This window comes from Echinops telfairi, unplaced genomic scaffold (genome assembly GCF_000313985.2).
Source record: "Echinops telfairi isolate 266 unplaced genomic scaffold, ASM31398v2 ScPeMD7_3533;HRSCAF=4204_0, whole genome shotgun sequence".
NCBI classification, from domain to species: domain Eukaryota; kingdom Metazoa; phylum Chordata; class Mammalia; order Afrosoricida; family Tenrecidae; genus Echinops; species Echinops telfairi.
In genome coordinates this window covers 73354812-73367265 of record NW_022107431.1, presented here as the reverse complement: position 1 = coordinate 73367265, position 12454 = coordinate 73354812, and the positions used below count along the sequence as shown (strand labels likewise).

At 40.1% G+C, this 12454-nt stretch overlaps 1 protein-coding gene across 1 annotated transcript in view; it reads right to left on the bottom strand.

Annotated features, from left to right (window-relative positions):
* Positions 1 to 11377, bottom strand: part of FUT9 (fucosyltransferase 9) — a 200679-nt gene extending 189302 nt beyond the window's left edge. The window contains exon 1 of the mRNA XM_004710912.2: positions 11312 to 11377. The gene's annotated coding sequence lies outside the window, so the exon portion shown is untranslated. The remainder of the gene's footprint in view (positions 1 to 11311) is intronic.
* Between the last annotated feature and the right edge of the window lie 1077 nt (positions 11378 to 12454).

The window sequence follows — 12454 nt, the reverse complement described above, 5'->3', positions numbered from 1 at the left end:
AATAAATGCATCGGTAGCATTGCCTGAGGGAGAAGCCTTACAAGATATTGCTGAGAGCACCCAGGAAGCACACTCACCACCCATTATTTCTGCTAGACCTGTCACTAAAATTAAGTCTCCTAAAGCTCCTAAAGATGAGGCTGAGATGATTACCCAAGAAAAATAAATTCATAAATATAGGCTTATTAAATTGGCTCTCTAGCCTGATAAGTCTTAACAGCACTAATAATACTACTTAATGCCCAAAAGCATGGATATATCTGCTATTCTTACTAATCCATGGTGTGAAATAGTAAAGCTAATACCTACAGTAGCACCACCAATAGATGAGGTGCTGGGTAAAGGAGAGCCTCTGAGTGATCGTATCTTTGATATTTTCCAGGAGTTTTGTCAGGATGACAAGTATAGGGAAGCTGGTTGGCTGGTCCTTCTAACAATGGAAAGTGTGATTAAGGAGAGGGATGGTCTCAGAGCCTCAGAAGCGCGTCTCAGGTGCAGACTAACAGATATGAAAGCTTCCATCTGTGCTACAAAGGAGAGCCTTCTCTCCTCTAGTAAAAGAGCTGGCATTGCTGAGAACCAGGTCTCATTATGCGAGTGGCTGAATTACAACATCAGCTGAATTGCAGATCTAGAGCAGTGTCTGATACCAATGTGAGGGCACTGATCAGAAAAAGTTGGGACCCTGAAACATGGGATGGGAACATGTGGGTTGATGATCCAGAAGAGGAGGATATTGAGCCCCTAGAAACAATTGACCCACCCCAGTCAATAGACCCACCCCTCCCAGCTGAAGGTATTAATTCACTATCAATAAAACAATCCACACCTGAGCAGATTGGCCAAACTGTTCAAGCTGAAACACCAGGTGGTGTTGCATCGGTAGCATTGCCTGAGGGAGAAGCCTTACAAGATATTGCTGAGAGCACCAGGAAGCACACTCACCACCCATTATTTCTGCTAGACCTGTCACTAAAATTAAGTCTCCTAAAGATCCTAAAGATGAAGCTGAGATGATTACCCAAGACACCTACTCTGGATATGGATTTGCCTTCCCTCCATCCAATGCTTATGCCAAAACTAACATTTTTGAACTTACAGAATGCCTCATCCACCGGCATGGCATCCCAGATAGCATTGCTTCAGATCAAGGAACTCACTTCACAGCAAATGTAGTGCGACAATGAGCACATTCCCATGGAATCTACTGGTCGTATCATGTCCCTCATCATCCTGGCTGCTGGCTTGATAGAATGATGGAATGGGCTCCTAAAGACACAATTACAGTGCCAACTACGTGGCAAAAATTTGCAGGGCTGGGGCAATGTTCTCCAGGAAGCTGTATATGCTCTAAACCAGTGACCAATATGTGGTGCTGTGTCTCCAATAGCCAGAATTCATGGGTCCAGGAACCAAGGGGTGGAAGCTGCAGTGGCACCACTCACTATTACTCCTAGGGATCCATTTGCAGCATTTTTGCTTCCTGTCCCAGCAACCTTGTGTTCCTCAGGCCTGGAGGTCCTGGTCCTGAAGGAAGGAACTCTTCCACCCAGAAGCACAGCACGGATTCCACTGAACTGGCAGCTGAGAATGCCCCCTGGCCATGTTGGGCTTCTTATGCCTTTGGATCAACAGGTCAGGAAGGGTGTCACTGTACTGAGTAGTGTGATTGATCCTGATTACCAAGGAGAAATTGGACTGGTGTTACATAATGGAGGTAAAGAAGAATATGTCTGGAATCCAGGAGATCCCATAGGCCAACCCTTAGGGCTACCATGCCCTGTGATTAAAGTAAGTGGTAAGTTATAGCAACCCAATCCTGACAGGACTTATAATGACCCAGACCCCTCAGGAATGAAAGTCTGGGTCACCCCACCAGGCAAAAAACCACAACCAGCTGAGGTGCTTGCTGAGGGAAAAGGTAATACACAATGGGTAGTAGAAGAAGGTAGTTCTACCTATCATTTACGACCATGTGATCAATTGCAAAAATGAGGTTTGTAATCGTCAGTGTATTTTCTTTATATGTGCTTATTGTATATCTTTCCTTTGTTCATGTATGATAGATCAGATACAATTGGACTCAGTGTGTTTTCATTTATATGCATAATTGATGTTTGATGATAAGTATAAGTGAGATTTCATTAATGACCAGAAATTATATATGATTAAAGAATTGTGTACAGGTGCCAAGTTGGCAAGGGGTGGATTGAGGTAGTTAGTTTATTGTGCCAACATGGCCAATAAACATATGTGGGATTGATTGAAAGGCAGAGAGAGAAATGGCTAGGCGAGCCTCTCCTTTCTTGTCTCTTGCTCTTTGATCATTGGACCAGTGTGCAGCTGCCTTGCTTGTTCTGTGGCTCAATTTGTAAGCTACACTACCTGTGGGACACCCAACCCATGGACTGTGTGCCTGTAATTTGAGGTTCCTTCAAGACCTGTTTTGTCACACCACTGGAATTTATATCTCTTGATCTGGGGACTGTCAGACCCTATCATCTGGCTGACTGTTGGTAACCTGCCTTGCTGCTTGCTGCCTGTGCCTGGATAGCCTGAATTGCTCTATAGAGGACTACCTGGTGGCCTTCAAGAGTTGAAGGGCTATCAGTGTCTCACAACTGTCTCATGGGAGTTGCACTGAGCTACTTGTACCACTTTTTAATTTAATTTACTGTTTTATTTCTTGTGTTATGTATCTATCTGTATAAATACATATAAAGTTATTGGCATTCTGGTTTTGTTTCTCTAGAGAACCCTGTCTAACACACTTGCCATCATTAATGCAAATTTTCTTACTTTGTGAGACAATTATATTAATTCCAACATTTTGCTATTATAACTTATGTTTTAATAAACATATTTAAATATGTTTTATTTATAATTCAGTTTATCAGAATAAAATAATAGAAATAAATATTAGACAAAGTAGTATATAAACAGTTTAACCACACTCATAATTTTTACCAAACTTATGATATGTGTCTCTCATATATTAGGTAACCTAAAAGATAAAATAACATTTCTCAGTGCCACTTTTCTTTTCAGGATTTAATTATAATGCAGTTAAATATTCCGGGACATATTAGTCATTATGTTTCTAAATTAATGATAGTTTATTCATCCCCTGTGTTCATATATTTGTTGAAATTTGTTTTTCTCTATTTATTTGTGTTTTAATTATTATGTATTTTAAATATAATATAATCATTTATGTTTAGCTACATACTCATGTTTATCAAAATTATCATACTGACCAACTGAAGATTTTATGGGCAAAATACTGAATGATGCAGGAAACATCAAAGGAAGATGGAATGAATATATAGCATCACTGTACCAACAATAATTGGTTGACATTTGGTCGTTTCAGGAGGTAGCCTGTGATTAAGACCCAATGGTACTGAAGGAAGAATTTCAGGCTGCACTGAAAGCATTGGAAGAAACAAGGTTTCAGGATTTGATGGAATACCAATTGAGATGTTTCAACAAACTGATAAAACACTGGAAGGGCTGACTAGCCTGTGTTGTGGAATTTGGAAAACAGCTACCTGGCCAACAAACTGAAACATAGACATAATTGTGTCCATTACAGAGAAAGGTGATACAGCACAATGAGAGTAATTATTGAACAATATCATTATTATCATACACAAATAAAATTTTGGTGAGATAATTAAAAGGGACCCCCCCCCCAGTCTATCTATATAAGATAAGCAGGATAAACAATCCCAAGGAGAAAACAATGGGACAAATAGTCCTGAGGCCACATGAGAGAGTAGGAGGTGGGGAAAGGAAGGAGGAGCCAACAAACCCAGGGACAAAGGAACAACAAGTGATCTAAAATCGATGGCGAGGGGAGTCTAGAATGCCTGGTGGAGTTTGATCAAGTGCAACGTGGCCAAGATGATTATTGAATGTCGAATGAAGGTAGAACATGATCATGGGTCAAGAGGAAAGTAAAATGAAATATAGGAAAGAAGTAGGAGGCAAAGGATATTTATAGAGGTATAAATACAGACATGTACATATGTAAATATATGTATATATAACAATAGAGACATAAAGCTATATACACATCTTTATATGTTAAGTATTAAGGTAGCAGACAGACATTGGGCCTCTACTCATCGCAAGACTGTGTTCTAATAACCTAACATTCTGTGATGCTCACCTTCCTGACATGATCACTGAAGACAAAATGGGTGCATAACCAAATGTGGTGAAGAAAGCTGATGGTGCCAGTTATCAAGATATAGCATCTGGGGTCTTAAAGACTTTTAGTTAAACAAGCAGCCATTAATAGGGAAGCCACAAAGCCCACATGGAAGAAGCACACCAGCCTGTGTTATCATGGGTGTCAACAGGATCAGGTATCAGGCATCAAAGACTCAAAACAAACAGTCATATCGATGTGAATGATATAGGCGGAGGCGGGGGGAGACACAAAGCCCAACTGTACACAATTGTATTGGATATACACTCACAGAAGGGTGACAAGGGAGGGGCTAGCCATCTAGGATGCAGTATAGCACCAACGAAACATACAACATTGCTATAGTTCTTTAATGCTCCCCACCCAACCCCTGACTTTCATGATGCCAGTTCTACCTTACAAATCCAACTAAACCAGATCATGTACATTGATAGAAACAAGAGCTATCAACACACGGAATCCAGGACAGATAAACCCCTCAGGAACAATAATGGAGCATCTATACCAGGAGGGTAGGGAGAAAGTGGAGGGAGAAAGGGGGAACCAATTGCAATGATCAACATATAACCCTCCCCACCCAGGGTGATGAACAGCAGAAACATGGGTAAGGAGAGACAGTGGATGGTGTAAGATATGAAAATAATAAAAATTTATCATTTATCAAGGGTTTATGAAGGAGGGAGGGGGATTGGGGTGAAAATAAGGAGCTGATACCAAAAGCTCAAGTAGAATATGTATTGAAAAGTTTGATGGCAACATATGTACAAATGTGCTTGATATAATGGATGTATTATGGATTGTTATAAGAGCTGTAAGAGCCCCCAATAAAATGATTAAAGCAAAACAAACAAAGTGATTTATAGCACTACACCAACCGAGAACAGAGAGCTACTAGAAATGTGAACCAGATTCAAAAGAGGACTTGGAAGAAGGGATATTATTGCTATTGTTAGATGAATATTGGCTGCCTCAGCGAATACTAGGAAAATGTGAACTTGTGTTTTATGATTGTGTGCATCATAACACCCTATGGATAGTATTGTGAAGACTGGGAATTCCAGAACACTTCATTGTAGCTCATGTGGAACCTGTACCTAGGTCAAGAGGCAGTTATTTTCACATAACAAGAGGATACTAAATAGCTTAAAATCTGGAAAGGTGTCTATCGGGTTGTATCATTTTACCATATTTAGTCAGTCAGTATGCTGAGCCAATAATCCGAGAAGATGGCTCAGGCTGAGCAGTATTTTGTGCTATTGTCTGGAAGTCGCTCTGATTTGAACTGAGTCAAAAGCACCTAACAATACCAGCTCTTCAATTCTGATAAATCTTTCCCAGCTCATATTTTCAATGATGCCTCCAATATGCTTAAGCATGTGCAAATTTTTTTTCATTTCTTCCTGTTTCATATAGGATAAAATTCACACTCTTTAACAACATAGATACGTAAGCTCTTAATATTTTAAAATTTCAGTCCACTGCCCACACTCACCTAATCCTACTCCCAATATACCTTCATATATTTTTAAGGTTTCTTTTACTTCTACAAATATAATATATACAGTTTACTTGTATAAGTAGCACAGTTAGTTCCAAGTATAATTTCAGTTTACTAATTTCTGAAGGTTTGCTCTCCATTGTTCCAAAAAAGTTAAATGGATTTCAAATTCTCCATCAGGGTTGGAATGTGGAAGAGTATGTTCCCTTCGGGCAAGAGTGGACTCTCAAAACACTGTATGTGTGATGAGCACAAATAGTAGTTGACAATAGAGCAGTCCATTGCATAGCAATATAAGATGTGTGGTTCATTAAGCCACACGTGTAGGACATAAGATGGGTAAAACAAACCATTGAATTAGTATGCTTATATTAAACTAATTGGGGCTAAAAGTCCTCTCAGTTCTAGCATTTCATTTATTTAATTTTCTATTCAACTGATCTCTTGGATATGAATTTTAATGCAAGCCATCATAGATCCTGCTTAAAAGAATATAAGCATTAAACGACACCCCTTGTAGAAAGAAAGAAATAGTGCTCGCTTCGGCAGCACATCTACCAGAAAGAAAGAAATAAAAGAAATTACAACTAAGCCAAAGTGGTAAACATTTCTTAATTATTTTCTTCATATAAGGCATTTAGAAGACTAAACAAAATAATCACTCAAAATCAAGGCTTGATAACGCTAAATAAGGTGACAGTGACCCTAATCATTCAGCTGTACGAACATCTGCCGTGTGAAGTGATGGGACCTAAATCACAGAGGAGCGAGAAAAAGAAAACTTTTGGACAAGCACATCTACTTGATAAATGCATCCTACTTCTCTTCTCTGTTTACTTTTGATAAATAGCGAGACATTGCCATGACTTTGCCTTGACGTTTATCTCACTGCCAGCGGCCATTATCTTGCGACAACAATCGATTCCTTTCTCTTATCTTGCAGCTCATAATTGTTAAGTCTTCTCACTGAGCATTCTCTAACAACTTTGTGATTTATGACAAATAGGGTGGAAGTTGCCGATAAAGTATTTTTGGCATATAACTTACAACTTGACTTTTTAAAATAATAGACTCACGGCAGTTTTGTAACTGTTATTTTATATATGTTTTTTAAGGACAATGTTTATAGAAAGCAAAGCAAATGCAAAATTTTTTTAAAATTTAACTTTCTTTAAACTGGATATACATTTCTGAGCATGTTCATAAACCCGAAGCTCCAAAAGATACAGCCTTCTCTTCAATAACATATTGGTCACATTCCTTTTTGTTGCATGTCAAATCCACATTGTCAATATTTTAGGGAAATGAAGTCTTTAGGAATTGTTATTCATTGACATTCCCTTACAAGGCACATTCTTTTCTTCTACAAGTGTTGTTAGCTCCTGGAACTATATGTGTCTTTCCATCACGCTATATGGAAGCATACTATAGTTCCAACATTCTCTTATGTTGGAAGTCTTACTTCCAGGGAAAATCTTATTTTAACCTTCACTTTATTTCTGCTTTAGTTAAAAAGATATTTCCCTCTGAGTTATATGCCTGTCTGTATATACGAGGTGTAAGCTGAGAAGTATTGCTACTAGAGTCCCAGTCCATCCATGCCCTTGTTTATTCCGAACAAATCATAATGAACCTCATCTCTGCACCCAATGGACAGCCACAACCAAGTTCTCTTAGAGATACACTTGTCTTGTTCTTCTTAGGCTATTTTTTTTAAATGGTCCAATCAAAACAGTGATATTCCCAAGGGGATCTTCTGGGCCAGTGAAAGTCAAGGCAGAGAAGCCAGTTCAGAAGGAATATTTGGAGGGATTCAAAAGAAGTAATCTCAATAAATTTCTTCAAGCAGGATGATCATGGGGTTATGTTACGACATTTTCAGAAAACTTGACAGGAGAGCAAAAGACCAGAAAATTGAACCGAGGAAGTTTTTTCCAATCACGACAATGTACTTGTTTAGTAAAAGCCATCCTACAAAAATTTTGTTGTGAAAACTTTCCCCACTCACTCTACATGGCTGATCATATCCCTTCACATTTCTTTTTGTTCCCCAAATTTGAACATTTAAAAGGTACAGAATTTGAGTCCCTCAAAAATATGAAAGGTACCACTGTGACATGGCACAAATGGAAGGGTGCAGAATTCTCAGGAGAAGGGTTAGAGAGATGTCAACCTCCCCCTCAGCAGTGCATAGATCTAGATGAAGGATGTGTCAAGAAACACAGGTTCAAATCCACCAGTAGCTCCACAAGAGGAAAAAAACTAGCAACCAACTCCCATTAGGATTACAGGTTAGGAAACCCTATTCTGCTGTAGAGTGTTGTTATGAGTCAGAAGTCTATTTAATTGAAGACAAGAGCGAACGTCTGCCTTGTGCAGAGTCCTGATGGCATCTGCAAGACCTTTCCCCAAATCTTCTCTTGAAAGGTAAGACGGTTGATTTATCACTCTCTACACATACTGGGTCCACCGTAATCGTTGACACTGGTATGTTTCATAGTCCTCATTTGCCACACAGCAGTGGGATATTTATGGTTATTAGATACCTGCAGTTTTAATCTTTGCCAGGGTTGGCAAATTGTGGCTCTCAAGCCATATGCAGTTCTTTTGGTATGTACACAGGGCTCTGATGTAAAATTAAAAAAAATTTATTACTCGATATGGCGATTTCATGTGTTTGTAAAACAATACTTATGGCTCTCAAATGATTTTTAAATTGTTGTGAGGGTCAGGATTGGCTCTTCCATCTCAAAAGTTTGCCAACCCCTGATCTAGACAGTCATCGTTTATATGAAATTACTCATGCTCCATAAATTCTGGGTTTATATTCTATACTAGAAACATTCTACTAAAAGTATTCCATATAAAGATCATTTCCTCCCCAGATGGAAGAAGCACACCAGCCTGTGTGATCACAAGGTGTCAAAGGGATGAGGTATCAGGTATCAAAGAACAAAAAAACATATCATTGTGAATGAGGGGGAGAGCGGGGTGGGGACCCAAAGCCCATCTGTAGACAACCGGACATCCCCTTATGGAGGGAACACGGGGAGGAGACAAGCCAGTCAGAGTGCAGTGTAGCATCGATGAAACATACAACTTTCCTCTAGTTCCTAAATGCTTCCCTCCCCACCACCCACGATCATGATCCTAGTTCTACCTTACAAATCCGACTAGACCACAGGATATACACTGTGGTGCAGATAGGAACTGGAAGCACAGGGAATCCAGGGTGGATGATCCCTTCAGGACCAGTGGTGTGAGTGGTAATACTGGGAGCATGAAAGGAGGGTGGAGTGGAAAGGGGGAACCGATTACAGGGATCTACACATAACCTTCTCCCTGGGGGATGGACAACAGAAAAGTGGGTGAAGGGAGAGGTCGGACAGTGTGAGATATGACAAAATAATAATTTATAAATTATCAAGGGCTCGTGAGGGAGGGGGGCAGAGGGGAGGGAGGGGGGAAAATGAGGAGCTGATGCCAGGGGCTTAAATGGAGAGTAAATGTTTAGAGAATGGTGAGGGTAACAAATGTGCTTTAAACAACAGATAGATGTATGTATGGATTGGTTGTATGAGCCCCCAATAAAATGATTTAAAAAAAGAAGAAGAAAGATCTTTTCCCCAAAATAGCATTAGTTTATAGGAGCTCTGGTGGCTGAACCTGTCAGCCATTTCACAGGAGAAAGATGTGACTGTCAGTTCGCCATGCAATTCTACAACTCTGGAAATCCTAAGGGACAGTTCGACTCGGCCCCATGGGGTCAGTATAGCATCAACTTAGCACAGCAATGCGCTCCTTTGTTTGGGCTTTGTTGTTGTTATTGTTTTAGCATCAGTTAATTCCCAGGAGATCTAATCACGTCTCACAAGCTCCAGCATCCATTGTTTCTGCTCCATCACCAAAGGAAGCAAATGGATCGAAGTCAGCTAATTCAGTACAAGAGACCATCTAACTGAAGGCACGTGGAACCCTGTCCACTGAGGAGCAACCAGTTAAAATAGAAGTTAATTCAGCTAGCCCCAGGACAATGTTTAAATAATTTTGACGTCAAGGGTATGTATCGAGTGAAACCAATACATTGTCTGACTACCAGAGGGTCAAAACTACTTCTGTCTTCTGTCACTCTAGGATGGCCTTGATTCATATTTTCATATCAGCTTTGTACAAGGAGGTATTCTGGGGGAGTGCTTCTAATAAAAAGAGGAGGCTGAGCCTTCTAAGTTTGCTGATGATTAACTGTGATGAGATAATCAACACCCGAGAGAAGAGGAATGCTGTACAAATGATAGTAACAAAGTAGAGAGTAGCTAGATGCCACTAGTAACGAAAAACCCAGGCCTGGAGAGGCAGCTATATTAATATGAGAGATAAAGATCTCAGAATTATAGTTCAACACAGTTTAACAAAATTAAATCAAAATTAAAAATAGAGCATTTCACATCTGGCTGTGCCTCTTAAGCAAGTATTTACCATCTGTAAGATCTAGCCTCCTTATCTACAGGCAGTCTCAGCTGGTGCATGTCTGACTTATGGACAAGGTATAGTCATGAACCAATCCCTGCGTGCTTGCAATGCATAGCTTATATTGTTTAAACTGCAAGGTACATGCACACTTCTAAAAACAAATGGTACTACTTTGGGACTTCCATCAAAACACTGTTATGATGACTACTATATTATTATATTTGAAATATTTTAGATCTGAAAAACAAATAGAGCACCCAAAAAAATTCCGACAAAGTTTTACATGAATTGAAAAGAAATTTGGTGCTTCTTTGGTAAAGTTAAATATGCAATTAAGAGTAATATAAAGGATGAATGGTTTTATGAAACGAAAACCCACAAAAGTTATGGGTTAAAAGATGTCCCCCAAAGCATGCTATGAATCCTAACTTGCATGCTTGGGTTCTAAATGCACTTGAGAATGAGCTATCTGTGTCGTGTGGTGGTTACAGTTTATGTTAACTTACACCTGCACGAAGTGGACAGGTGGAGTCCAACTTATCATTTAGTACAAGACCTAATAATGTATCCTTGGTGGTGTGGCCTTTTCATTAGAGGCCCCTGGAAACTCTCTCTCTTTCTCTCCCTCTCTGCTTGCTTGGATTCCATGTCTGCCTCCAGGGGCATCCCCATGTGAGTTATGTCCCATGGGAGCAGTCAGCACCCTGCTGTTTCCACCAACCTTGGATCCATACAACTCTGCACTCGCCAGCCTGTTCTTTCTGCTGCAGCTTCCTCTTTCTCTATATAGCTACGTGAGGCTGAAAAAGCCTCCCGCTGGTCCCGCTGGCATCAACCCATGGTCTGGATATGGACTGGGCTGGGATGCCTTCTTGACGTGAAATTACTTCTTGATTCAAAGTTCCACATTATATCGATAAGAGTCTTACTGATTTTATTTCTCTAGACAACCCAGCCTAACACAGGCAGGGGTAGTTCAGATTGTATACACGCAAGCAAGAGAAGCAGAGATTGGAGAAGCCACATGAAGCTCACTGGGAACAGAAGCATAAAGGAACAAGGGCCTTCCTACAGAGTCAACAGAAAATAAATAGTGAATGGAAATGAATTTTGAGACCTTCACTTACTGATATGGTTCAAGCAGGACAGCTGTGAGGCTGGCAAGGAATGGAGCAGTGCTTCATTCTGTTGAACATTTCACGATGATGAGTTGGAACTCGATGGCACCTAACAATATAATAAAATACAGATAGATTTCAGAAATTTGTTGTTAGAACTGTGGACCTTATAGACACCTTTGTTAAAGACTAAGAAGAAAGTAAGGGGAGCCACTGAGATATTCTCAATCTTCTTAAAGAATCTATATGGCACCAGCATTATGTTGCTAGTGTAGACATTAAATGTAGTTCTGCAAAGAGTTTAAATGAAAATCATAAACCCGTGATTCAATATTGGAGGTTTTTTTTTTTAATGCACTGGCAACGAACTACTCAGAGTTTATGTGCAAATGTCTGGTAGCAGGTAGAATTTGTAAAAGAGGAACATGGTTATCTGGCTGATGACATTTGTAAAAATATCTTAAAGGGGTCCCAGGATCTCACCTTGTTGCTTACAACAAAATGTGAGAGAAGAAAGACTGACTCAAAACTTAAAACAGAACTAACAATGATTTGGGAAATGTTTTATACAATTGTGCACACATGCCCTAAAACGTTCGCCAAGGATGTAACTACACGATCTTTTCTCAAACAGATTATACTTGTGAGTTATGGATATAACAAACTTCAAAAACAGAAAACTCACCCGTTTAGAATGAAGGAGGCAGAAAAACAACTACAAAGAATATCATTTGTCTCTTGGGATTCTATGAGTAAGAAACAGGCCCAAGGAGCTACATCTTTTGTCCTTTAAGAAAAGAGCCATCCCCCAGTCCCAAATACTAAGTGGACGCTTGCCCCTCACCCCAGAAGAATTTATTTCAAAGAATGGCATTGAATCTACAGCTCTAGGAGAGGGACATGTCTGATGGGAGCACATGGGAGCAGATGAAGGGGGAGGAGGAGAGACTGGAGCACATCCTGGCCCACCAGGCCTTGAGGACAATGATCCTAATTAGAGCAGCCAGTCCATAGAGAGGACCACATGGCCAGCCCCACTATGAGACATGACACCCCTCACTGACCCATGGCCCTGCGAGGGACAGCAGCAGAGATGCAGTGTGGAAATTGCACCTGATCTGATCCTGCTCCACCAAGGCAAAACACTAAGGG